The 25205-nt window shown below is 37.8% G+C and overlaps 1 long non-coding RNA gene and 1 pseudogene across 1 annotated transcript; both read left to right on the top strand.

Moving 5' to 3' along the window:
* Window positions 1–4: 4 nt before the first annotated feature.
* On the top strand, window positions 5–25205 carry LOC138923045 (uncharacterized). The gene is made up of 4 exons (XR_011436148.1): window positions 5–121; window positions 18718–18828; window positions 20802–20916; window positions 25119–25205. It is a non-coding gene; the product is annotated as an uncharacterized lncRNA (long non-coding RNA).
* Window positions 8040–8919, top strand: OR4C277P (olfactory receptor family 4 subfamily C member 277, pseudogene; annotated as a pseudogene).

Below are 25205 nucleotides of genomic sequence, written 5' to 3'. Positions count from 1 at the left end.
TCCCAGTGACTGGTTGGATGATTTCTTTCCAGTGCAGGTGTTCTTGCCTCCACACTTGGATTTGCTACATTGAAACTCTAATGTGTCATGATTTCCTGCTCTTTTGAAGATAAAAGTCCATGTGAGTACATCTTGGATGGGGCCAGAGCTTTTGGTCGCCCTGCTGATCCCAGAAACTTTACTTACACAATATCCACCTTCTACTTCCTGGGACCATCAGGTAACCGGCTTTTGGAGGTCACAGAGAAGTCTTCAGACTGAGTTTTGCAGGTGACTTTAAAAACTTGAGTATTAAACATGTTCTTTTAATTTAAACTACTATTTTGGAATCATTGAAAAAACTGAATCACCTACATGTGCATAATTATATTATACCTAAAATGTGTCGCTAGTTCACCTATTTTATCTATTTACACAAATTATGTTCTCAGAATGGAGAGCTTTGAGCTAACAACAACTTTTAGCATCTTTTCCTTTAATTTCTTTTGAGAAATTATCCAAATCTAGGTGTCTACCTTTTGGCCTCTCTCCAGATCATGAGATTTGCAAATAAAACAACGTGTTTATCTTTCAGAGATGTTCCCTTAGGACGGGAGGAACAGGACTCACTGGCGTGTCTAGGACGGTTTCAGAGAGATTTCTATGTCCCTTATTTCATGCAACATTTGTGTGTGTGTGTGTGTGTTATACATATGCATTGCATCTATATATTTCTGCTTTCCTCTTGTACTAGTTTCCTTTAACATTTATTTTTCTACTAATCACTTTTGGGAAAAAAAAGTATGCAGTATTTTCTCTCTGTGTTCATTAGTTAATGATACTTCATATTTCCCCAGACAAAAGCACAAACATTATTAGTGCATGGCTCTGCCCACAAGGATGGTTTTGGTGCTGGTTCTGAGGGTGACACTGATGTGCTCAAGGATGGGGAGGTAAAATCAAGAAAGGTTGCTCAGGGATTAAGCCTTCTCTCTCCAGAAGCATTCTAAGAACATGATGTTGTTGTTGTTTTTTTTAATCTACAATGATATAGCAATTTTGACCCTAAAAAAGTGCTACTACAGATAATTCTGTATCCACATATCTCTCAAGGAAAGCCAAGTGAATTAGGAAGGCTACCAACAGAAAAAGTCCTTTAAGAGCCTTTAATTAGAGATGTACACTACTGATGATGTGTGTGCCCAGGACACAGATCTTCTGAAGAGCACAGGGCCACTGATGGTTCAATAAAAATACTGACCCAGAGGAGCTCACTGAAAACACTGCTATCACTTCTTGTTATCCAGGATTTTATTGAGGAAATTATTTTCTTGGTAAGAAATTCAGACACAAGAAACACCTATCAGCTGTAAAGTCAGCTTCTTGGATTCAAATTCAAGCTCTATCAATTACTAACTGTATAGGATTCAGAAAATTAAATATTCTGCTTTTTCTCAGCCATAAAAGGTGTGCAAACATAGCCAGATGTGAAGATTAAATGAGACAACATGTATAAAGTACTAATAAAGTTACTGGTAGAGAGCATATACTAAATTATTAATTATTATTATTAGTTAGATATGGAAATCCATGCATAGACTATATAGATATTACATTGCATTTAATTTAGCTTTATTGGATACTGATAATGTCTTTATTGCTTATGCTGTCAATAAAACTATCGATGGAAATGAGACTGTTCAGGATTTTGAGAGACTAATGTTACAGAATCTACCAAAGTTAAACATATGCATGTCTTTTGACGTGATGGTGACATAAATTTCTCCAACAGAAATATTCAAACCAGTAAGTAAAGAGTCTATAAGTGATGTTCATTGCAGCATTGTGCGTAAGGCAGAATATTAGAAATAATATAAATTTCAGGCAAAAATGGGCTGATTAAAGGAATTATGGTGTAACCATAAAATGAAATAATATATAGAAATTAAAATGAAGGAAAATTCATAGATAACTGGCACAATGTGCATACAAACCAAGTTAAAATTCTATTATATTATTATATACTTTTATCTAGAGTAAAACAAATACACGACTGTGCATACACAGCATACCTACCTACAGGTGCACATATGAAAACCATGTACTAACTTGTTATTGGAGGTCGAGTGAGTACTTGTGGTTGGCAGTGATCCTGTGACATTAAACTTTCTATCACTCTATCTGCCTATACATAATATTTTCCAAGGGCCATGTTTAACTTTTATATTTTATAAAAATAAATTATTTTTGTTTAAACTGTTCTGTGTTTGGTAAGAACTGCAGACTATTTTAGAAAATGGTTTTGGGAGACATTTCTTTTAATGTCAATGCAAAAACTTATATCCCGCCTAGTGTTGAGGAGTCCTTGAGCTGATTTCCTGCCTGCCTACTGAGGATTTATAGAAGCTAATGCAAACACACATGTGTTGAAAATAAAAAGGCAGAGAATCTATTTTACAATGATTTGTGGTCAGTGTCATTTTATTCATCCTGGGAAAGAAATGGGGATGCTCATCTAAGCCCTCTATGTTGTAAAATCCTTTAACCTTTACAACAAACCTTTGGGATGGGTAACATCACTTTCCTCTTTTATAGAGGATGAAACTGAGGCACAGAAAGGTTGTCTGGCATGTTATAGGAACTCAGAAGGAACAATTAACCATACATAGAAAATCAGGAATTTTATGTGTGTTTCTTTAATCTTGTAGCTCTTACTACTCAATTCCCAATTAAACTCCAGTCCACCTAAGCACCTATGTTCAAGGAACCTTGTGCCTTGTGATAGTCAAGGTGAATAAGTTTTATGAGGCACACAACCAAACCAGGCATTATAATGTTTACTAAACATTTAAACTATAATTTAAGTTAATATTTCTATCACATTTTAATGTTTATAAGTTAAAAAATTTAAATTTAAATTATAATACTAGGAACTTAATATGTTTAATACAACAACTCTGCAAAAAGCACCTGAGATTCGGGGCTGGCCCTTGGCCGAGTGGTTAAGTTCGCGTGCTCTGCTGAAGGCAGCCCAGTGTTTCATTGGTTCGAATCCTGGGCACGGACATGGCACTGCTCATCAGACCACGCTGAGGCAGCGTCCCACATGCCACAACTAGAAGAACCCACAACGAAGAATATACAACTATGTACCGGGGGGCTTTGGGGAGAAAAAGGAAATAATAAAATCTTAAAAAAAAAAAAAAGCACCTGAGATTTAGAGAGAATATATAACTTCTGGTTAATTACACCCCTGAAAGGTCCATAACAAAATCCAGTTTTTGTGATGTCAAAGTCCATATATTTCAACTCTGTAAATTATGTTTTTCTTTTCTTTCTTTAGGTCTTGCTCATGCTGATGTCATTCTTGTGCACTTTCTAAATTACAAGTTTATAAATTTAGAATTTTCTAAATTCTCATGTCAAGGACTATCTCATTTCATCATCTTTGAACTCTATAGATCGTACTATACTGATATTTTCTCTCCAGAACTTATACCCACATGCATTGTTTCATGAGTGCTCATTCTTTTCCCTCTTTATAGGTAGGGTATTTCCTGTATCCCTCAGACTAAGGGATATGCTATTACATGAGAAATATGTACTATGTAGGCAATAATTAGATAATTGAAGAAATGTAATTTCTCACTTCTTTATATGAACAATCTCTTGAGTGATGGTATTTCACAGGAATACTGGAAAGAAAAAGATATTATTACAAAAAGGATCTGATGGGAGTGATTCATACTGAACTGGAAGTCCAAGGTGTGGTTCAGCTCTTGGGTTTGGCTAAAGCATGTCTAGGAGTAGAAATGATAAAGATGAAAGATCATAAATGGGATATTTGATCATAAATGCCAAAGGAATAGCAGCCAGGCTCTGACAACAACGTTCTCTCATTTCTGGAGAAAGAGACTGGCACCAGCATTGCTTGGCCCCCATGGTTCAATGCCGTTTTCTTTGGCTGAATTCAATATCATGGATTTAATTAAATTTAATTCAATGACAAGAGTGTACACAGCACAGCATTAGAAATTTGGTGGAAAGAGAATAAATTAGCTATCCTTAAGCATCCACGTAAGGAGATAAAACCAACATATAATTTTAAAAAAACTTATAAGATAATTGAATTATTGCTGATATGCAACCTATTAAAATGTATGTAACAAATATTCAGGATGACAGTGGTGAAGGGAGCATTGGGGAGGAAGAGAGGTATGAAGGAGAAGTGGTAATGGATTTTTTGATATCAGACAACATAGACAGAGGTAGGAAAAAATCAGAAGCTTATAGGAATGAAAAATAATCAAGATGGATATTTGAATAGTACTCCCCAAACATTCTCCTGCCTGTTACTTCCTTTGATCTTCGTGGAAGTGTCGTGAGGCAGGACATACGATTCTTAGAGGGGTTGTAGAACATAGTGGTTATATGTATGAACCACCGTGCTATTAACTCGATCACATACACACCAAAAGGCTTTGAGCAACTTGCACAAGTTCTCTAAACCTTATGCACTGCTTCAGAAAATCAGGATAATACTTGTTCCCCTCTCATATGGCTTTTGTTAGAAGACAAAATCATGCAGCTCTTAACACAGTACCCTCAAATAATAACTATTTGAAACATATTGAATTTAATTTCTTTTGCATTGTTTTATTTTTGCATATTTGAAGGTTATGTCATCAGTCAGTGGCCTGACTGAGATGGAGAACTAAAACTGCTCATTCTAAACCCATGGCCTTTCCTACTGTACTAAACAGAGTGAGATGTGTGTTCTGGCAGTAAGAGGCAGATTTGTCTGCAGTGGAAAGGAGACATAAAATTATGAAGTTTATTACATGGGGCAGGGTCTCAAATATCAGATTGAGAAGTTGAGAAGTGTACTAGTAGTCAAAAGAAATTTGTGATGAATTCACAGATTTTAAGACAGAAGGGCATTATCCTTCCTAGTGCATTTGGTTTTGGAATATTTTAAGTCATGAGATGGTTCAAAGGAAATCTTACTTGGAAGTGTAAGCATTTAATCTAGATAAGAGTCATGTTGCTGTGTTTGAAAGGGACAGAGTCCCTGATATGGCTTCTTTGAAGCCCTAGCATTTTTCTCATTTATTACAACTGTTTCATTCTCCAGATGAGGAAACTGAGATCCAGAGTGTGAGCAATGTAACAGCATCTCCTGGAATTTAGAGGGAAACCTGGAGTAAAACCTAGTTATTTTGATATCTAAGAACATGTTCCTTCTCCTTCATTAGTGCTATTAAAGAACTTTTGAAGTTCTTGGGCTAGAGATTGGAGAGAGGGTTAGTCCATATGGTAGATTTGCAAAGAGTGTCTGGCAGCTGTAGACTTCACTTAGTAAGAAGGATAATTCTAAGAATGGGTCTTTGCATATTTAGATGAGTCTTAGAGAATGCATAGTTTGCATCCCCATTTGAAGCGATAGCCTCTAATATATTCTCACCAAGTGACAGACAACCTCTGCTTAAGTACCCCTATGCTCCTGAAGCAGTTCTTTTACCATGTCATTTGGTGGCAGCAACAATTGTGTTTAGCTAGTGTTGATGAAAATAATCCATAACCAATAAATCCATAACCATAACTATAAATGAAAATTTGGGTGAGTTTATTCTGAGCTTAAATCTGAGGATTATAACCTGGGGCCTTTCTTCCCGAAGGAAGGAAGGGCACCAAAGAAGCGGGGTGCACAGAGTGGTTATATACCCCCAGAGAGGATGTTTCACATAGGATTGAAATGTCCCTTTTAGAATAGTCGTGAGACTGCTCTGTCGGCACAGTGATTGATGGACACAGCAGGTAGATCTGCTGTCTCAGTGAACACAGCAGGGTGGCAGTCTGTTGTCTCCAGCTGACTGGTCACAGGTGAGCTGGGTGGTCAAAAGTGAGTGCAGCAATCAGTTCCTAGCCTAAGGAAAGATGCTTATCCCTAAAGAAATGCCAATGTGGGGGGAAGTTGCACCTTTATCTCAAGGGTCTTTGTTCTGGCCATAGGACATGTCTAATCAGATATACAATGCGTGCTCAACAGCCACAGTTAGGCCCTTTTGGAAAAAACAGAGTCAGGCCGAATTAGGTTTATACCAAATGGCTTCCTCATATACTCCAATATATTCTATTGCTTGCCATTTTTATTTGTCACTAGTGAAGCCACTGTTCACATCTTCAGTGGTATAGTGTAATGGGTAAGAACTCATGTTATGAAATGAGATTACCTGGATTCCTAATCCCCAATTATTTTAGATGAGATGTTTAATGTCTCCAAGTCTCAGTTTCCTCATCCTCAAGATAGCGTTTGTGATAGTACATATCTCATGTGATATGAAAAATAAATGCAATCATGCATGCAACGTACCTAGCACCTTGATGGTACACAGTGTAAACTAACTGAGCTGTTTTATTGATATTTTGATTATTCTTTAGAATTCTTTGTTTCATCTGTGAGCACCCCTTCACAAGGAAAAATGGAATAAAGGATTTACTCTAATTCAGACTCATGCGCAGAGACTCTGTCAGCTAAGTTGGATCTTTGTCTTCCTGGAGCAAAGAGACTTAAGGTTTTATTTTCCTTAATCAGCATATATGAAAAATGATAGAACCTTAGAAGCTTAGTTAATGCTTGTAACTTCTGGGTTCAGATTGGATTTTATATATATGTATATATAACTGGAACATCCACTTTATTGTGGAATTGTTCTTGAATTTTATTGTAGAGTTGTTTAGTGAAATGACCACAGAAAGCATAAATATATCTCAAGGGATTGTTATAAAAATGAAATTGTCACGAGTCACAGTGTCTCTTTCATATTGAATACTTGATATTGTCAACAGAAAAGTAATATAGTTTGTTATTGGTATTGAATTCTGAATCAGAAAAAGCTAGATTTGAATTTGGCTTCAATGTTTACTAGTCATGAGAACTTAGTGTCATTTTTTTCATTCCTTTAAGCCTCAGGATCTTATCTCTAAAATAAAGAAAATATCTCATACTATAATCCACTGGCTGAGACAGTAGGGAGTTACTGAATATTAGCAATATGTAACGACGATAATAATCCAGCTTAAGAAGGAAGAGGAATAGATGGAAAGAGTATAGTTGTTAATAAATGGAGAGTCCTTGGGACATGACCTGTCTTACAGGCTCTTCAACTAGCAGGTGCTCAACAAGTATGTGGACTACATTAATGAGAATTTACTCAAAATATCCCAGGTTCTCTGTTCTTGGGTGGGCCCAGTGATAAGTGGAGGTAGGCTTCCTAGCCTGAAGTTTCCAGAAAGCAGAGGATAAGAGAAGGGCTTGTGTGTAGGTACTTTATTTTGGAAAACATACGGGAGGCAGTAAATGGGGAGAGTGAAACAGGGCAGGAAAGAAAGTTAATCCAAGATTGTGTTAAGCTGACCATCATTTATCCACTGGCTTCTATCTACTAATGATCCAAGGTTTCTTTAAGGTAGGTTAATTCCTTCATCTTTCCAGGTGTATGTACACATCAGAATCTAATGAAGCAGCAGGGCCTTCTAAGTGTCTAAGGCAGCAAGTATCAGGAGAGAAAGCAAGAGACACACTGGTGTGAAGAGGTGTTTTGAGGGGATCAGTAGGATCAAGTTGTCAGGCTATAATTGTTAGCAGCTGGTTGCTGTATCAATGGCTGGAGAAAAAGGTAGGTTAAATGGGTGTGATAGGGGCTGGCCTGGTGGCATAGTTGTTAAGTTCATGTGCTCCACTTTGGTGGCCTGAGGTTTACAGGTTCAGTTCCTGGGCACAGACCTAGCACTGCTTGTCAAGCCACCCTGTGGCGATATCCCACATAACATAGAGGAAGATCAGCACAGATGTCAGCTCCACAACAATCTTCCTCAAACAAAAAGAGGAAGATTGGTAACAGATATTAGCTCAGGGCCAATCTTCCTCACACAAACAAAAAAGGGGTGTGACAAAGAGTGCAAAAATGTGCAATACACTCAGTGACTACTAATTAAAGATATGATTCTTTTGTAGATTTTCAAGCTCAGAGCAATGTGCTTGTATAAGCCCACAATAAATGGAGAATCCTAATAATGTGACAGAATTCATTCTTTTGCACATTACAAAGAATCCAGAGCTGCAGAATATACTCTGTTGTGCTTCTCATCATGTGTGTGTCCACAGTTTTGGAAAACCTATACATTCTGGTCACCATGGTCACAAGTCAGAGTCTGAGATCACCTATGAATTTTTCCTTACTTCCTTGTCCCTCATGGATGCCACCTCCTCTTCTGTCATTGCCCACAAAATGATTGTATACTCCTTCTCTGAGGGCACTACCATCTCCCTCAAAGGCTGCATGGCCCAGCTCTTTGCAGACCATTTCTTTGGTGGTGTGGGGATCACCCTTCTCATTGTGATGGCCTGGGACCACTATGTGGCCATCTGTAGGCCCCTGCACTACAGTCCATCATTAGCTCTCGGGTGTGCTGCCTGCTCCTGGGAGGGGCCTTGGTAGGATGATCCATGCACAGAGAGATACAGCTTTTCTTCATGTACCAAACAAATTCTGTGGCCCCAATATCATTGCTCACTTTATGTGGGATTTGTTTCCATTATTGAAACTGGCCTGCATAAACACCCACATCCTATGCCTCTTAGTCATCCTCAAGAGTGGGGTGATGTGTGAGACCATCTTCCTTGTCCTCATCACTTCCTTTGTGGTCATCCTCTGCCCCCTGGATTCTTGGAGTTCTAAATGGTGGCATAAAGTTCTCTCTACCTGTGGCTCCCACCTCGCAGTGGTTGCCTTGTTCTTTGTGTTGTGCATTGCCATGTACATGAGGCCTGTGGCCCCTTACCCCATAGAAAAGACAATGGCTGAGTCCATTTCCATCATCATGCCCGAGTTAAATCCTTGGATCTATACCTTGAGGAACAGAGAGATGAAAAATTTCATGAGAAACTGTGGATAAAACTAGGGACCCTGGGCAGTCACTAGCTTATATGCTAAGGACAAGCTTTCCAACAAGGGCAATGAGGTCTTATTCCCCACATTCATTGAACCCAATGGGCACACAGCTTCCAGGGGCATGTTTTAAGCATGCAAATCAGGTTAAGATACAACAGTCAGGTGGCTTCCCACCTCTCCAGTGCATTTTGTACTCCGTCTTTTTCTCACAAGGCTCTAGCCACTCTGTCTCTCTTTAAACTGTCTTTTGAATAATTCAAGCCTTCCCAGCTTTTGTTCTTTCTCTGATCACTGCTGGAATTCTCATTCCCAGAGATTTTGCTTGGCTGGCTCCACTTCAATTTTTCCATTTTCAGATGAACTCCCACCTCCTTAGACAAGTCCTTCCTGTTGACTCTTTCTAATCATCCCCTCAGTTATTCTCTAGTCCTTCAACCAGTTATATCCGTAATATCAATGATCACAAAGTGTACTTTAATAAATTATTTCTTGACTTTTATTTTGTCTATTTTCCTTATAAGATTGTAATTCCTGTAAGGGCAAAGATTGTGTTTATTCACTCATGCTGTTGGTAGAACGCTGCCAGTGATCTAGTAGGCACTTATAAATATTGTTGAATGAATATAAGTTTAAAAGAGACTTTTTTATATTTGCAATTTCATAGGCTGGGTAACAAGGTAGAGGAGAATAAATAGATAGAAACAATTTAGGAGGTAAAATTTTCCCAGTTTGCTGTCAAAATTCTACTTGGAAGCAAGTACAATCTCAGATAAGTAATTTGCTATTTAATATGGAGGCCCCCATTTTACCAAAATTCTTCACTATCTATTTTATCCTTTTCTGAAGCAGAATAAGAATTTCTCATGCTGCAGTCAAGATACTTTAGAAGCCGGTGTCTATATCTTGACATGATATATTCTTTATAAAAAAAGAGCAACTCTATAGATCTATTTTTTTTAACTGTGGGAGAATGGTTCTCACTGTTACATTATGGTTATGGATTTCTAAATCCAAAGGGTATTTACTTCCTCCCAGTTCCATGATTCTTGCTGTTACATTATAGATTTTGGTTTCTGAATCCAAAGGATATTTATTTTCTCCCCGATCCTTTTGTTGCTGTCACTAGAGAGAAACTAATGCCTTTTTTTTTATTAATGTTATGATAGATTACAACCTTGTGAGATTTCAGTTGTACATTATTGTTAGTCATGCTGTGGGTACACCACTTCCCCCTTTGTGCCCTCCCCCCACCCTCCCCTTTTCCCTGGTAACCACCGATCAGGTCTACTTGTCAATATATTAACTTCCACCTATGAGTGGAGTCATATAGAGTTCGTCTTTCTCTGACTGGCTTATTTCGCTTAACATAATACCCTCGAGGTCCATCCACGTTGCTGCGAATGGGGCAATTTTGTCTTTTTTATGGCTGAGTAGTATTCCATTGTGTATATATACCATATCTTCTTTATCCAATCATCAGTTTCTGGGCATGTAGGTTGGTTCCATGTCTTGGCTATTGTAAATAATGCTGCAATGGACATAGGGGTGCAACAGACTGTTGGGATTTCTGATTTCAGGTTCTTAGGATAGATACCCAGTAATGGGATGGCTGGGTCATAGGGTATTTCTATTTTTAACTTTTTGAGAAATCTCCATACTGTTTTCCATAGTGGCTGTACCAGTTTGCATTCTCACCAACAGTGTATGAGGGTTCCTTTTTCTCCACAACCTCTCCAACATTTGTCGCTCTTGGTTTTGGATGTTTTTGCCAATCTAACGGGGGTAAGGTGATATCTTAGTGTAGTTTTGATTTGCATTTCCCTGATAATTAGCGATGATGAACATCTTTTCATGTGTGTATTGACCATATTCATATCTTCTTTTGAGAAGTGTCTGTTCATGTCCTCTGCCCATTTTTTGATCGGGTTGTTTGTTTTTTTGTTGTTAAGCCGCCGTGTGAGTTCTTTGTATATTATGGAGATTAACCCTTTGTCGGATAAGTGGCTTGTAAATAATTTTTCCCAATTAGTGAGTTGTTTTTTTGTTTCTATCCTGTTTTCCCTTGCCTTAAAGAAGCTCTTTAGTCTGATGAAGTCCCATTTGTTTATTCTTTCTTTTGTGTCCCTCAACTGAGGAGTTATAGTGTCTGAAAAGATTCTTTTGAAACTGATGTCAAAGAGTGTACTGCCTATATTCTCTTCCAAAAAACTTATTGTTTCAGGCCTAATCTTTAGGTCTTTGATCCATTTTGAGTTTATTTTGGTGTGTGGTGAAAAAGAATGGTCAATTTTCAATCTTTTGCATGTGGCTGTCCAGTTTTCCCAGCACCATTTGTTGAGGAGACTTTCTTTTCTCCATTGTAGGCCCTCTGCTCCTTTGTCGAAGATTAGCTGTCCATAGATGTGTGGTTTTATCTCTGGGCTTTCAATTCTGTTCCATTGATCTGTGGACCTGTTTTTGTACCAGTACCATGCTGTTTTGATCACTGTAGCTTTGTAGTATGTTTTGAAATCGGGGATTGTGATTCTGCTGGCTTTGTTTTTCTTGCTCAGGATTGCTTTAGCAATTCGCGTTCTTTTGTTGCCCCCTATGAATTTTAGGATTCTTTGTTCAATTTCTGTGAAGACTGTTCTTGGGGTTCTGATTGGGATAGCATTGAATCTGTAGATTGCTTTAGGTAGTATGGACATTTTAACTATGTTTATTCTTCCAATCCATGTGCATGGACTGTCTTTCCATCTCTGTATGTCATCGTCAATTTCTTTCAAGAAAGTCTTGTAGTTTTCATTGTATAGATCCTTCACTTCCTTGGTTAAGTTTATCCCAAGGTATTTTATTCTTTTTGTTGTGATTGTGAATGGGATTGAGTTCTTGATTTCTTTTTCTGTTACTTCATTTTTAGTGTATAGAAATGCTACTGATTTATGTATGTTGATTTTATACCCTGCTACTTTGCTGTAGTTGTTGATTATTTCTAATATTTTTTTCTATGGATTCTTTGGGGTTTTCTATATATAAGATCATGTTGTCTGCAAACAACGAGAGTTTTACTTCTTCATTACCTATTTGGATTCCTTTTATTTCTTTTTCCTGCCGAATTGCTCTGGCCAACACCTCCAGTACTATGTTGAATAGGAGTGGTGAAAGTGGGCACCCTTGTCTTGTTCCTGTCTTCAGAGGGATGGCTTTCAGCTGTTGTCCATTGAGTATGATGTTGGCTGTGGGTCTGTCATATATGGTCTTTATTATGTTGAGGTACTTTCCTTCTATACCCATTTTATTGAGGGTTTTTATCATAAATCGGTGTTGGACATTGTCGAATGCTTTCTCTGCATCTATTGAGATGATCATGTGGCTTTTGTTTTTCATTTTGTTGATGTAGTGTATCACGTTGATTGACTTGCGGATGTTGAACCATCCCTGTGTCCCTGGTATAAATCCCACTTGATCATGGTGTATAATCTTTTTGATGTATTGCTGTATTCGGTTTGCCAGAATTTTGTTGAGGATTTTTGCATCTATGTTCATCAGTGATATCAGACTGTAGTTCTCCTTCTTTGTGTTGTCCTTGTCAGGTTTGGGGATCAGAGTGATGTTGGCTTCATAGAATGTGTTAGGGAGTACTCCATGTTCCTCAATTTTCTGGAATAGTTTGAGAAGAATAGGTATTAAGTCTTCTTTGAATGTTTGGTAGAATTCTCCAGAGAAGCCGTCTGGTCCTGGACTCTTATTTTTGGGGAGGTTTTTGATTGCCATTTCTATTTCCTTACTTGTGATTGGCGTATTCAGATTCTCCATTTCTTCCTGATTCAGTTTGGGGAGGTTGTAGGAGTCTAGGAAGTTGTCCATTTCTTCCAGGTTGTTCAATTTGTTGGCATATAGTTTTTCATAGTATTCTCTTATGATCCCTTGTATTTCATTGGTATCTGTTGTGATTTCTCCTCTCTCCTTCCTAATTTTATATATTTGCGATTTCGCTCTTCTTTTCTTGGTGAGTCTGGCTAAAGGTCTGTCAATTTTGTTAATTTTTTCGAAGAACCAACTCTTTGTTTCATTGATCCTTTCTATTGTCTTTTTGTTTCAATATCGTTTATTTCTGCTCTTATTTTTATTTCCCTCCTTCTACTGACTCTGGGCTTTGTTTGTTCTTCTTTTTCTAATTCTGTTAGGTGTTGTTTGAGGTTGCTTATTTGAGCTTTTTCTTGTTTAGTGAGGTGAGCCTGTATTGCGATGAATTTCCCTCTTAGGACTGTTTTGCTGCATCCCAGATGATTTGGTATGTCGTGTTCTCATTTTCATTTGTCTCCAGATAATATTTGATTTCTTATTTAATTTCTTCAGTGATCCATTGTTTGTTCAGAAGCGTGTTGTTTAGTCTCCACATTTTTGCACCTTTCTCTGCTTTGTTCTTGTAGTTGATTTCTAGTTTCATAGCATTATGATCAGAAAAGGTGCTTGATATTATTTCATCTCTCTTGTATTTATTGATGTTTGCTTTGGTTCCCAAAATATGGTCAATCCTTGAGAATGTTCCATGTGCGCTTGAGAAGAATGTGTAACCTGCTGTTTTTGGATGAAGTGTTCTATATATATCTATTAAGTGCATCTGGTCTAAGTTTTCGTTTAATTCTATTATTTCCTTGTTGATTTTCTGTCTGGATGTTCTGTCCATTGGTGTTAATGGTGTGTTGAGGTCCCCTACTATTATTGTATTGTTGTTGATGTCTTCTTTTAGTTCTATTAAGAGTTGCTTTACAAATTTTGGTGCTCCTGTGTTGGGTGCGTATATATTTATAAGCGTTATGTCTTCTTGGTGGAGAGTCCCTTTTATCATTATATACTGTCCCTCTTTGTCTTTCTTTATCTGTTTTGCTTTGAAGTCTACCTTATCTGATATTAATATAGCGACACCTGCTTTCTTTTGTTCATTATTAGCTTGGAGTATTGTTCTCCATCCCTTCACTCTGAGTCTGTGTTTGTCTTTGGGGCTCAGGTGTGTTTTCTGGAGGCAGCATATTGTTGGATCTTGTTCTTTGATCCATCCTGCCACTCTGTGTCTTTTGATTGGGGAGTTCAATCCATTTACATTTAAAGTGATTATTGAGATGTGGGGGCCTAGCACTACCATTTTATGTCTTGTTTTCTGGTTTTCTTCAATTTCCTTTGTTTCTCGTCCCATGGTTTAATCTGTTCTGATGAAGAGCTGCTACTCTCTGTTGTTGTCCTTCTACTTATCTCCTCTGCTCTTGGTTTTGTAGCCCCTTTCCTTTTTTTGATTTTTCAGGAATAAGGGTTTTCCTGAGGATTTCCTGAAGAGGAGGTTTTGTGGCAATGAACTCCCTTAATTTTTGTTTATCTGGGAAAGGTTTTATTTCTCCATTGTACTTGAAGGATATTTTCGCTGGGTAGAGAATTCTTGGCTGTAGGTTTTTGTCCTTCTGATTTTTGAATATATCATTCCACTCTCATCTAGCCTGTAAAGTTTCTGCTCATAAATCTGCTGATAGCCTGATGGGGGTTCCTTTGTAGGTTAGTTTCTTTTGCCTGGCTGTCCTTAGTATTTTCTCCTTGTCGTTGACTTTTGCTAGCTTCACTCCTATATGCCGTGGGGTTGGTCTTCTTGCATTGATAAATTTGGAAATCTATTGGCTTCTCTCACCTGAAGATCCATCTCTCTCACCATATTTGGGAAGTTCTCAGCCATTATTTCTTTGAATAGGCTTTCTGCCCCTTTCTCCTTCTCTTCTCCCGCTGGTATACATATCATCCTTACGTTGCATCTCCTAATTGTGCCTGATAATTCTCGGAGTGTTTCTTCATTTCTTTTTAGTCTTACTTCTCTCTCCTCCTCTGCCTGCAGCATTTCTATATTCCCATCTTCCAAATTGCTTATTCTTTCCTCCATATTATTGGCCCTACTGTTCAGTGCATCTAGATTTTTCTTAATCTCCTCTATTGCGTTCTTCATTTCCAGTATTTCTCTTTGGTTCTTCTTTATCGTATCAAACTCTTTTGTGACATAGCTCCTGAACTCGTTGAGTTGTCTATCTGAGTTCTCTCTTAACTCATTGAGTATTTTAATGATGGCTGTTTTGAAGTCATCATCATTTAGGTTATATATCTCATTTTCTTTGGGATTGTTTTCTGTGTATTTGTTATTTTCCTTCTGTTCTGGAGATTTAATGTATTTTTTCATATTGCTTGATGTTGTAGTTTTGTGCCTCCACATAGAGATAGAGTTTAGTTGCTCCTTCCACTTGTTTCTGCTGGTGTGGTGGGGGAGCAGCTGTTTATACTGCACCAACCAGGAACCCTATCTGCAGTCGCTAACTGGGCCTGGGCCCCTCCTCGTAGTCACAGTGGTCCTTTGGCTTCCCTCTTCTGCCATGGGGGCCATCACAGGGTGGCTTCAGGCTGCCGGTGCCTACTGTTGCAGCCCGCCTAGACGTGCTCCCTCCTTGGGGTCTGCAACAGTGTTATGGGCTTTTCCAGCGTCCAGGCGTAGGATCACTTATATTTGCTGCTCTGTCACTGAAGGCACCCACAAAATCTCACTTGTCCACTATGGGTCGCAGCAGAGATATTGGCATCTTCTACAGTCTGTTGTTAGCTCACCTAGCTATGCTACTTTTGTCCCGGGGTCTTCCAGCTTTGTGGCTCCCAGATGGGTGCTCTCTACTAGTGCTGTGCAGAGGCTTTCCCTGAGGCTGCTGTGAGCCTGTAGGGTTTCCCCCTAGGCTACGGAGCTGGGTCGCTGGAACTCCACCCAGCCACAGTCCTGTTCCCCAGGAACTCGGGGAGCCCTTTGCCCTGTCTGGGGGATAGCCTGAGATCCTGATTTCAGTGGTAGCTGGTCAGCTGCTGCCCTATCTGATATTCTCCTGTCTGGGACCCTCCGGGCACTGTGAACACCAGGCAGGATCTCCCCGTCAATGACGGGGTGAGACTCTCCCCACGGGCTCAGGTGTGCAACTCTAGAGTTTCTCTCTGCATTTAGGAGTAATTGCGGGGGGTTTAGGCAGGGTTCTGGTCACCTGTTTCCACCGTCACTCCTCTGGTGTGTGCTCGCTCCTGCCCTAGGTGTGTGTTGATCTTCTGGGGGCGTCCATTGGAAGAAAGCCTTTTGCATGTACTAGGTTGTTCGGTTGGGGTTGGAGAGTTTTCATCTATCTCCACATCCTCCCAGAGGGAAGTCCGTCTGCCTTCCAATGTATAGTCACGTGGGTCTCTCAGACGTCCTGAGATGCCACCTGGACACCCCCTGTCAAGCGATGAGTGTCCAAATAATTGTAGACTCAAAGGGGGAGAGACAAAGAGGACTACTCACGGTTCCATCTTGGATCCTCTCCTCTCAAAACTAATGCCTTTTTAAACTGCCTCCCTTGACTAGGTATATGGGAAGCCTAAAGTCATAGCATGATTCAGCATTCTGTTATGGTTTTCTTATTTTTAAAAATATGATATATATTATGGCAATAATTAAAATATTAGTTACAGTATTTCAAACAAACTATTTAAATCAATATTTTTATTTATTTATTTACCTACAGGGAAAGATTCACCCTGAGCTAACATCTGTTCCCAGTATTCCTCTTTTTGTTTTCCTCTCCAGAGCCCCCGTGTATGGTTGCATATCCTAGTTGTAAATTGTTCTAGTTCTTCTATATGGGCCACCACCACAGCAGGGAAGGTGACAGACGGGTAGTGTGGTTCCACAACTGGGAAACAAACCTGGGCTGCTGAAGTGGTGAGCACTGAATGTTAACCACGAGGCCACCAGGGCTGGCTCCAATATCTTTACTTTTAAATGAAAAATGTATATGTGCAATATAAATCTAGCATTAATTACCAGCAGCTGTTTTCATTAAGTATGAGGATCATCAATGAAAAATATTTGCTGAGTTTTACAAAGTGTCAGATACTCTTCTAGGATCTGGGTATACAGTGATGACTAGGAAAATAAGTTTCCCTTTTGTCTTGTAGCTTACATTCTAAGGCAGAAGATAAACAGTATATACAAATGGAAATAAAGTCATAGAGTGATAACTGATTCCCAGAAAATTGTAATAGAGGGGTGCATATGTGACAAGGTAACTCTAGTTAGGTGACATGGAGGCTTTTCTGAGAAGTGATTTCTGAATGATGAGATAGAATGATCCTTAAGCATAACAATAGAAAGGAGATCTAAGGCAAAAGAGAAAAGCTTGTGCAGAAACACCAAGGTAGGATGTAGTCTCAAGTGAAGAAGGCCAGGGTAATCAGTGCATGGTGGACAGGGCGAACGCAGTCCAAGTAGAGATGTGGAAGATAGGCAGGGTCTTGATCAGGGAACGCTATATTTTTAAACACTCAAGTTCCAAAAGAACATGGACATCAAAATGACTCTATTAATATAACAATTAGAAATCAAATCCTTCATGAACTTTTAGATGAGAGAGCAATTTGGCATCAAAATCCCTGACATAACTTCCATTTAACTTTTGCTATGTTGATATTAGTAGAACACAATGTCTACTGCCTACTTACAGTAATTTATAATTAAAATTCTGAATTCACGACACAATTATTCACCCTCCCTCATGTCAAAGAAGAAGAAAACATTTATGACAGTGTAGTAACATTGATCTCTGTAAGAAGTTTCTAATGATTATTTTGTATTTTAATTATAGAGTTAAAGAACTAGAAGGATCATAATGAGATCCCTAACCTTAAATATTTGTAATATTTTGGGTAACTTTCCTAGTGTCAAAGTAGGTCCAGAACCTGCATCTTCCATTGCATAGGGAAGAGCTGTTATGATCATCAATGGTGAAATTATAACCTGTCAGCTAGATTCCACAAATTTCTTCTGTGGCAAGAACCTCAGTTCTAGTAGGGCAGTATGTCAAGCAAATGGCTTTCACAGGTTGGTGCATTATTTCTTTTGTACTCTTGTACTAAGTTGATTACTAGAATGGTGTCTACGTGCTGATTTTGAGAGACACTGAACAAGTTCAAGACATGGGCTATAAATGGCCCCTTGCTGACCCTTGGCTTGGGCCAGGGGTGTAGGCCATTCTCAGCTCACATTTGTGCATGGTCTGCCTGCACTGCAAAATCTATAGAACTGACAATGGTGGAGGTGGTGGCAGGCATTCTATATTCTGCCTTCCCTCCTGCTAACACCCAAGGAAGTCACTAGAGCCCTTCCACAGGCTCTATGCCATGTGTCAGACAGTTCTTCAGAGGTGTATATACTTATCTCCTTCAAGGTCTTTTAAAACCTTTGCTCCTCAATCCCAACTGGCCCTTCTGATTAATGCTGTCTCTTGACTCCCCTGGATGTTGTAGCATTGTACTCTCCAGTCTTAAAACACGTGTAATGAGGGCCTAACTTGCATGAACAGGACCACTTTTCTTTGTCTGGGCTCAGGTCTTTCATCTCTTCTCCTAGCTGGTGGTGGTGTGTGCAAGGCAGGGCTGTGGGACATCACATTCCTGAAATGCCTTGAATATGGCCTAAAGAGCTCTTGGAAAGACACTATTGGAAGGTAACTAGTTTTAAACGTACAGTACAAAATTCCAATCAATTTAACATGACTGGGGAATGAATTATTGTTCACATCTTCTTGCAAACTCTGCTAATCATATTTGTATTTGCACTCATTATCAAGGAACCATTGAGAGAGATTGGAAGACAGTATTCACAGACAGTCTGATAAATGATGCAGCATCATTAGTTATGATGTAAAACAACATTAAATAGATGGTATCAAATAACATTAGAGGCATTTTTCCAATATAGAAAGGTTCTGAATTGAACAAGAAGAGATGGATTCTGGGCCAGGACAGGAAGAGAGATGCTTGGACACTGGGAAGAATCTTTCTGTGCTCTGACTGGACAATAAACAAATATGTAAGTACCTGCTCTCTAACTGTGATCCTAAATCTCCACTAATAAAGCACTATATCTTACACTGAGTCATGAATTTTGTAATATACTCTCTAGTCACGTTGTTTATAATTATTAATTCTTTTTACATCAAACTATTTGTATAGTTAGAGATTCTGTAAAAAATATTTGGGTGGTTCTGCACACCCTAGGGAGAGGACTTGCTTTTAGAGACATCAATTTTGTGATGATTTAATAACACCTTCCCCCAATGACAAAGCATATTTTCATGGAAATTGATAAACTAGTTCTAAAGTTTATATGGATGTGTGCCTGAGTTTCAATAGCGTTGGTAATATAAACAAAGTGAGAAGAACAGAGATAGGTGATTGTATCTACTAGATGTAAGAACATAACATAAAGCTCTGGTTTGTAAACACTTTGTTATATGCCCAGGAATAAAGAATTCTAAAGAAGAGAAGAAATGGCCTCGAAATAGAATCATCTATCTTTAGAGATACAGTATAAAATTTATAATTTGCTAAATGATGAAGGTGAAGTTTTAAATCTGTGGTGAAGAATGGATTATTGGGTAAATTCCAGAAGGACAAATTGCTATTTCTCTCCCTCGTGCTCATCCCCCCATTTCACACATTTCTTTGTGCCTGTCTCTGTCTCTGTCCTTCTCTCTCTTTTCTGATTTGTAAACTTTTTTGAATTCACCCAACTTTTGCACAAATAACGTGCTTGTTATATTATCTGTTGCACTCCATCTTCACACTATTATTTTAGTGTTATCCCTCTCACTTCCTCTAATGGAAGCAAATAATAAAGGATTAAGCAAAGCAGGGCATGGAATAAAGTACAAGATGCTATCTGTGGTCTAAAGTAGGAACCAGGGTTCCGGGACTCATTCCTGGAGTCCTGCTGCTGAGCGATATTTTAATAATATCATCCCCTCCAGGAATGTGATCCATGTCAGATGGTGCTTCTGGGTCAGGAAACTGTCTAAAATTTCAATAGAAAACCGAAAATAACCCTCCACCCCCCAAAAAGAAGATAACACTTGTCCTTTAATACCATAGGCAATTGAAGTGAAGGTACTTTGGGCCTTCACTTTCTGATGAGTCACTTCACTTCTGCTTATTTCTGTGAGGGCTGATAGACATAAAAATAGGTTGGATACAAGAGTGTATAGACCAACAGATTCCTCAGTATGGATCCTCTCTGAAGGGATGTTATGAGCTTACATTCAAGTTTTCCCTCATGCTTCCATCCCAATCCACATTCCAGCAAAGAGACCTGACATTCCTTGTTTTCAAAAAAAGAGAAAGTAAAAAACCCTTTATAATGAGAAATTGTGCTTTTGGTTTTAAAGTCATGGCATATCAAGATCAGTTACTGAGAGGAAAAAATAACATTTTAGATTAATCTGTACATCTTTGTACATTTACAAATAAAATTTGTTATTCATTAACAAGCAATTATTGCTACTCTAGTCCCCCAAAATTCTATGTCCTTATGGATTGATGCTGTGCCTGATTCCAGCATTAGGCTCGTGGATTTAAGGCATTTACCCAAAACCTGCCCAGAGACACTACATTCCATCTGAGTACCCACAGTGTTCTTCTCCTGAATATGAAGGGAAATGAAAGCATCTTCAAATAGAAACCCAGAAGCAGTTAAAAAGGAGAAAAAATTAGAAGAACCTCTAATTGGTTGGGGACAAACACTTGAGTGAATCAAACCACAGATAACTGTGTCTTGGAAAGTCATACTGATGGGAAATTTCCAAATCCTGAGGGGGAACTGAGAGGCAATTCTACAGGCTCATGACCTCTCAGAGAAACCTCTTTAAATTCCAGTTGGAAATCAAGGAGGAAACTTTTGCTTCTTTATTTTTTTTCCCCTGAGACTGTGTTGGCGACAGTACTTGAGGACGAGTGGGCAACGTTCTCTACCTCATCTGCTAGAGATGCTCTTCCTCTCTCCTTTAGATGTAGAAATAAGAGTTGGAAACGTATGTCACACTTTGGCCCGCCACTGAATGCCCTGTTCTCCCTTAAGAATAGAAGATTGTCATCACCAGAATTTTCAAGGGACTAACACATGGTGAGATTTGTAATTCACATTTCTGCATTTGCAGAGAGGATTTTAAATTGTGATATTGTATGTAAAAGTATGGGTGTTTTTGTGGGGGCTATCAAGTTTAATACGATGCATGGGTCTATCACTTAACTGTGTACACCTGAGCAAGTACATAACCTTTCTGGCCTCATAATCTTCATTTTTAATGGAAATTATAATATTATCAAGTTCAAAGGATTTGGAAACTTAATAAATGTAGAGTCAATAGGACAGACCTTGACACATAATATGTGCTCCACGAATAACAGCTATTAGAAGGTAAACTTTTTTGGATGAGTTAGGAGTCCCTATTATTTCAAGTCTAATTAAATTAGACCTATCTTCAGTTTTTCATCTCTGAGTTAAATCTAAATAACTATGAAATGCAATGGGTGCACATTTTTGTCTTTGCTCTCCAATAGCGTTTCATTTATTCTTTCTATATATATTCTAACTTATCATTCATCCTCTGATGCTGTACCCTTCCTGATGTTTTATATTAAAAAGGGGAGTTTTTGAGGCTGTATACAGAATACTGAGGTAGGAGCAGGGTAATTCAAGTGCTGTTTACCTTTACAGAGCTATTGATATATAGTATAGCAGTTAATATTCCCACCACAAAGCCCCAACAAATGGCACAGGGAAGGACATTCAAGGTAAGAAAGAGTGACTTAAGTCACAGACCAGAGTCTTCTAATTTTAAATGCTGGTTAAAGTCAATTTAATTTTCTCTGAGTATATTTGATGTCATAGATGGTTTTAGATATCTACATCAGAATTATTCAGAATATTTCAATGGCCAAAATTCTGGACTGGTTTAGTGCTGGTTGTTGGGGCTTTACCTCTCTCTTAAGATGAGTTAAATAGCTAGGAGGACAGGCAAGAGAAGGTCAGGCATCTATCAGGAGTGACACAAGTGGAGAGAAAGGTTATTTTTCCCCCAATTCCAGAAATACTAAGAGTATAAAACTTAAGATATTTAGGGATATCAGCGAGTAATATTGAGGGGAGAGAAGACGATGTGAAAACTGAAGAGAACATATTTTCCAGATTGTCATGGAAATAAACATGTTTAACTAGATAGACATAGAAAAAAACTCTTTTATTTTGCAGTTAAATAATAATCCTAGATCTAAAATGTAGTACACTGAATAACTTAACAAGGAGCGTAATTAAGAATGGCATTTTAGGGCCAGCCTCTGGCCAAGTGGTTAAATTCATGTGCTCCACTTCAGTGGCCCAGGGTTTTGCTGGTTCAGATCCTGGGCATGGACCTGACACCACTCATCAAGCCATGCTGAGGCGGCATCCCACACAGCAGAACTAGAAGGACCTACAACTTCAATATACAGCTATGTACTGGGGGGCTTTGGGGAGAAGAGAAATAGATTGACAACAGGTGGCTCAGGGCCAATCTTAAAAAAAAAAGTAAAACCAAAACCAAAAAATGGCTGATTTATATATAAAAAAAGAAAGAATGAGATTTTAATGTATTCTTTTAATTTTTAATAAATATATTTATGAAACTATATGCAGATGTGACTGTTATGTGGAGATAGGTACATATAGATGCATCTAAAATTTACTGTGTGAAATATAACTACAAAACACTAGTTAATAATCTTACAACTAATTCCTCATATAGGTTTGAATGTTATACATACTCCAAAGTTGAAATTCCTATTATTTTCAGAAGGATAGATACTAGAATTACTTTGTTACCAAAATGAATAGGAAGGAAATAGTGGACATTGTGGATATTAGGGAGACAAAATTGCCAAGGTCACAGCCCCACAGGATGGCCCAGAGCCCATAGTTCAGGCTGTGAGGGGTCCTGAGCAATCTTTGCTGCAGCTTCAGCATATTAAAGAGTAAGCTATCAAGAGAGGAAAGACCACAGAATCTTCCAGGAGAAATGTGAACAGAATCAGTTTCTTCCTATCAGAGTATATGCCATTAATACTGATCAAAGTGAGAGATGGGAAGACTGGGTCCATGATACGACTACTTATGGAAGGTTTACAATAGTTTAACATTTTAGTACAAGATTCTACGTTATGTTAGGATATTAGTTCCTCCTATGCCAGTTAATTATACAAGATAGATAATAAAATTATCCTCAAACCCCATCTCCTTTTTCTGATCAGTTCAGATGATGGAAACTACGATGTTGTTGGTTTTAAACGTTAAAAGATTTCAATCTTAAATCTTGTAATTATATCAAGGTACGAATTGAAAATAAAGTCTCTACCATTTTCATATATTCTGTTCTTAATTTTAAAATTATACAAAATGTTCAAATGGATAGAGTTATCACAATTTTTCTTGTTTTTCTCACTTACCATATTGTAAAATTGCTTTACCATCTATGTCCTCATATTATTAATTAGTATTTTGTTCAAAGAACAGTGCTATTAATTTATAGTAGTCCAATTCACATAAACACCTTTCTATTATTGAACATTTTAGATATTTCTAAATTTTCACTATTATAAATGACATTTATCATCTCTCATTATAAAACTTACACCTTACTCCACCTTTAGAACGATTTTTAAGATTGGGATTACTAGTATAAGGAGTGTAAACATGTTTATGATTCAGGAAATATTTGCTAAAATGTTTTCCAAAAGAATTACATGCATGAAGCAGTTTCATTGCAATTTTAGGATTGATATAATTTTAAAAAACATGATTTTAAAAATATGTATTCTATTTTTAAGATGGATTTAATTTTCTAGCTCACTTTGTGTGTGTAGACACTGTTTAAAAATAATGCTGAAATCAATATTTCAAATTTTCCTTTTGAATTATACATCACAGAGCATATTCATAACTGTCTTATTGACTCCTAAGGGCTGGGCAGCTTGGACAAGTGTTACTGCGTCTATCTTGTGGGAGAGAACTCGGAGGCTAGCAATCTCTTCAATGACACATGTCTGTTAAGTGATGAAGATGGGATTGCTAGCATTTTTATAGCAGAAACTGAACAATTATTGTATTATTTTTCATTAAATTTTTATTTTGGACTAATTTTAGGCTAATAGGAAAATTACCAAGATAGTACAGAGAATTCTTTATACTCTTCCCTTTACTTCCCTTAATATTATCATCTTACATCACCATGACTATATTTGTCAAAACTATATAATGCACATTGATATATTACTCTTAATGAAACATGAGATTTTATTCATATTTTATTAATTTTCCCACTACTACCCTTTTCCTGTTTTATGGTTCAATCCAGCACAACGCGTTCCATTTAGGATAATTACGTTTTAAATGATGCAAAGTTATAAATTTGTGATCATAAACTATCAGGACACTGTACTCTCCATTGTCAAAGTTTTAACATTAATTTTGGAAATTTATTTTATCAGAAAAAAGAGAGAGTTGATTTGTTTATATCTAATAAACATTTTAATTCTGAAGTGGTACTACTGTTGGAAACTCTTCAGAAAAGGAAAGCAGAGAGCCTAAGAATTATTTTATTATTAGATTAATTTAGAACTTTGGTCTTCCTCTCCATCTCGCTACCCAACTTGGCTTTCTTTGTACAATGAAGCTACCTGAAGAAGAAGTAGACACATGTGGGCCTGAGGGCTCCAATAATTTATTCAGGGATTATTAAGGACATTTACAAGTGTTGCATATTTAAACAACACTGTATCTGCACCGTGACCATAAAATATTTTATATTTGTGAATAAATAAAAGGATTGTTAAAAAAAAGTATCAACATCAGTCATGGCAGAGGAGGAATTAGTAGTGAAAACATTGTCATTTCTGCTCTATGTCAATGGCTCTGTGGGCTGTTCTCACTGTCTATAGTGATGTTCTCCTGTGCTTCTAACTGCATAAACATTTTTATGAGCATTGCCATATCTGATTCTCACAAGAACCCTCTCAATAGACATTATTATTTTTACCCATTTACAGAAGTAGAATCTGAGTTTTTGAGAATTTTAAGTTACTTTTAGAAAAGCTTGGATTTGAACCTTGTTCTGTATGAGTCTGGAGCTAATGTTCCTACTCATTTCATTTGGTTGTCTTTTCTGCTTTGACCCTAGGATAAGCTAATAACTGCTAGATCATTTATTGTATTCTTTACTTTTTAATAAATGGTTGTTGATTGATTCCTGACCTTATGGGGTTTGTTTTATGCTCTTGTTTTCTTGATGGCAGCTTGTAGCTGGACGTGAGGTTTATAGTGCTGGCACTGTTTAAGAATGTCTGCTACCCTGGAAACATAATGGAAATGGTTATTTTAAG

The sequence above is a fragment of the Equus caballus genome, unplaced genomic scaffold, assembly GCF_041296265.1.
Source record: "Equus caballus isolate H_3958 breed thoroughbred unplaced genomic scaffold, TB-T2T haplotype2-0000440, whole genome shotgun sequence".
In the NCBI taxonomy this organism is placed as follows: Eukaryota; Metazoa; Chordata; class Mammalia; order Perissodactyla; family Equidae; genus Equus; species Equus caballus.
The sequence above is the reverse complement of the archived record's forward strand: the minus strand, read 5'-3'. Positions and strand labels throughout refer to the sequence as shown.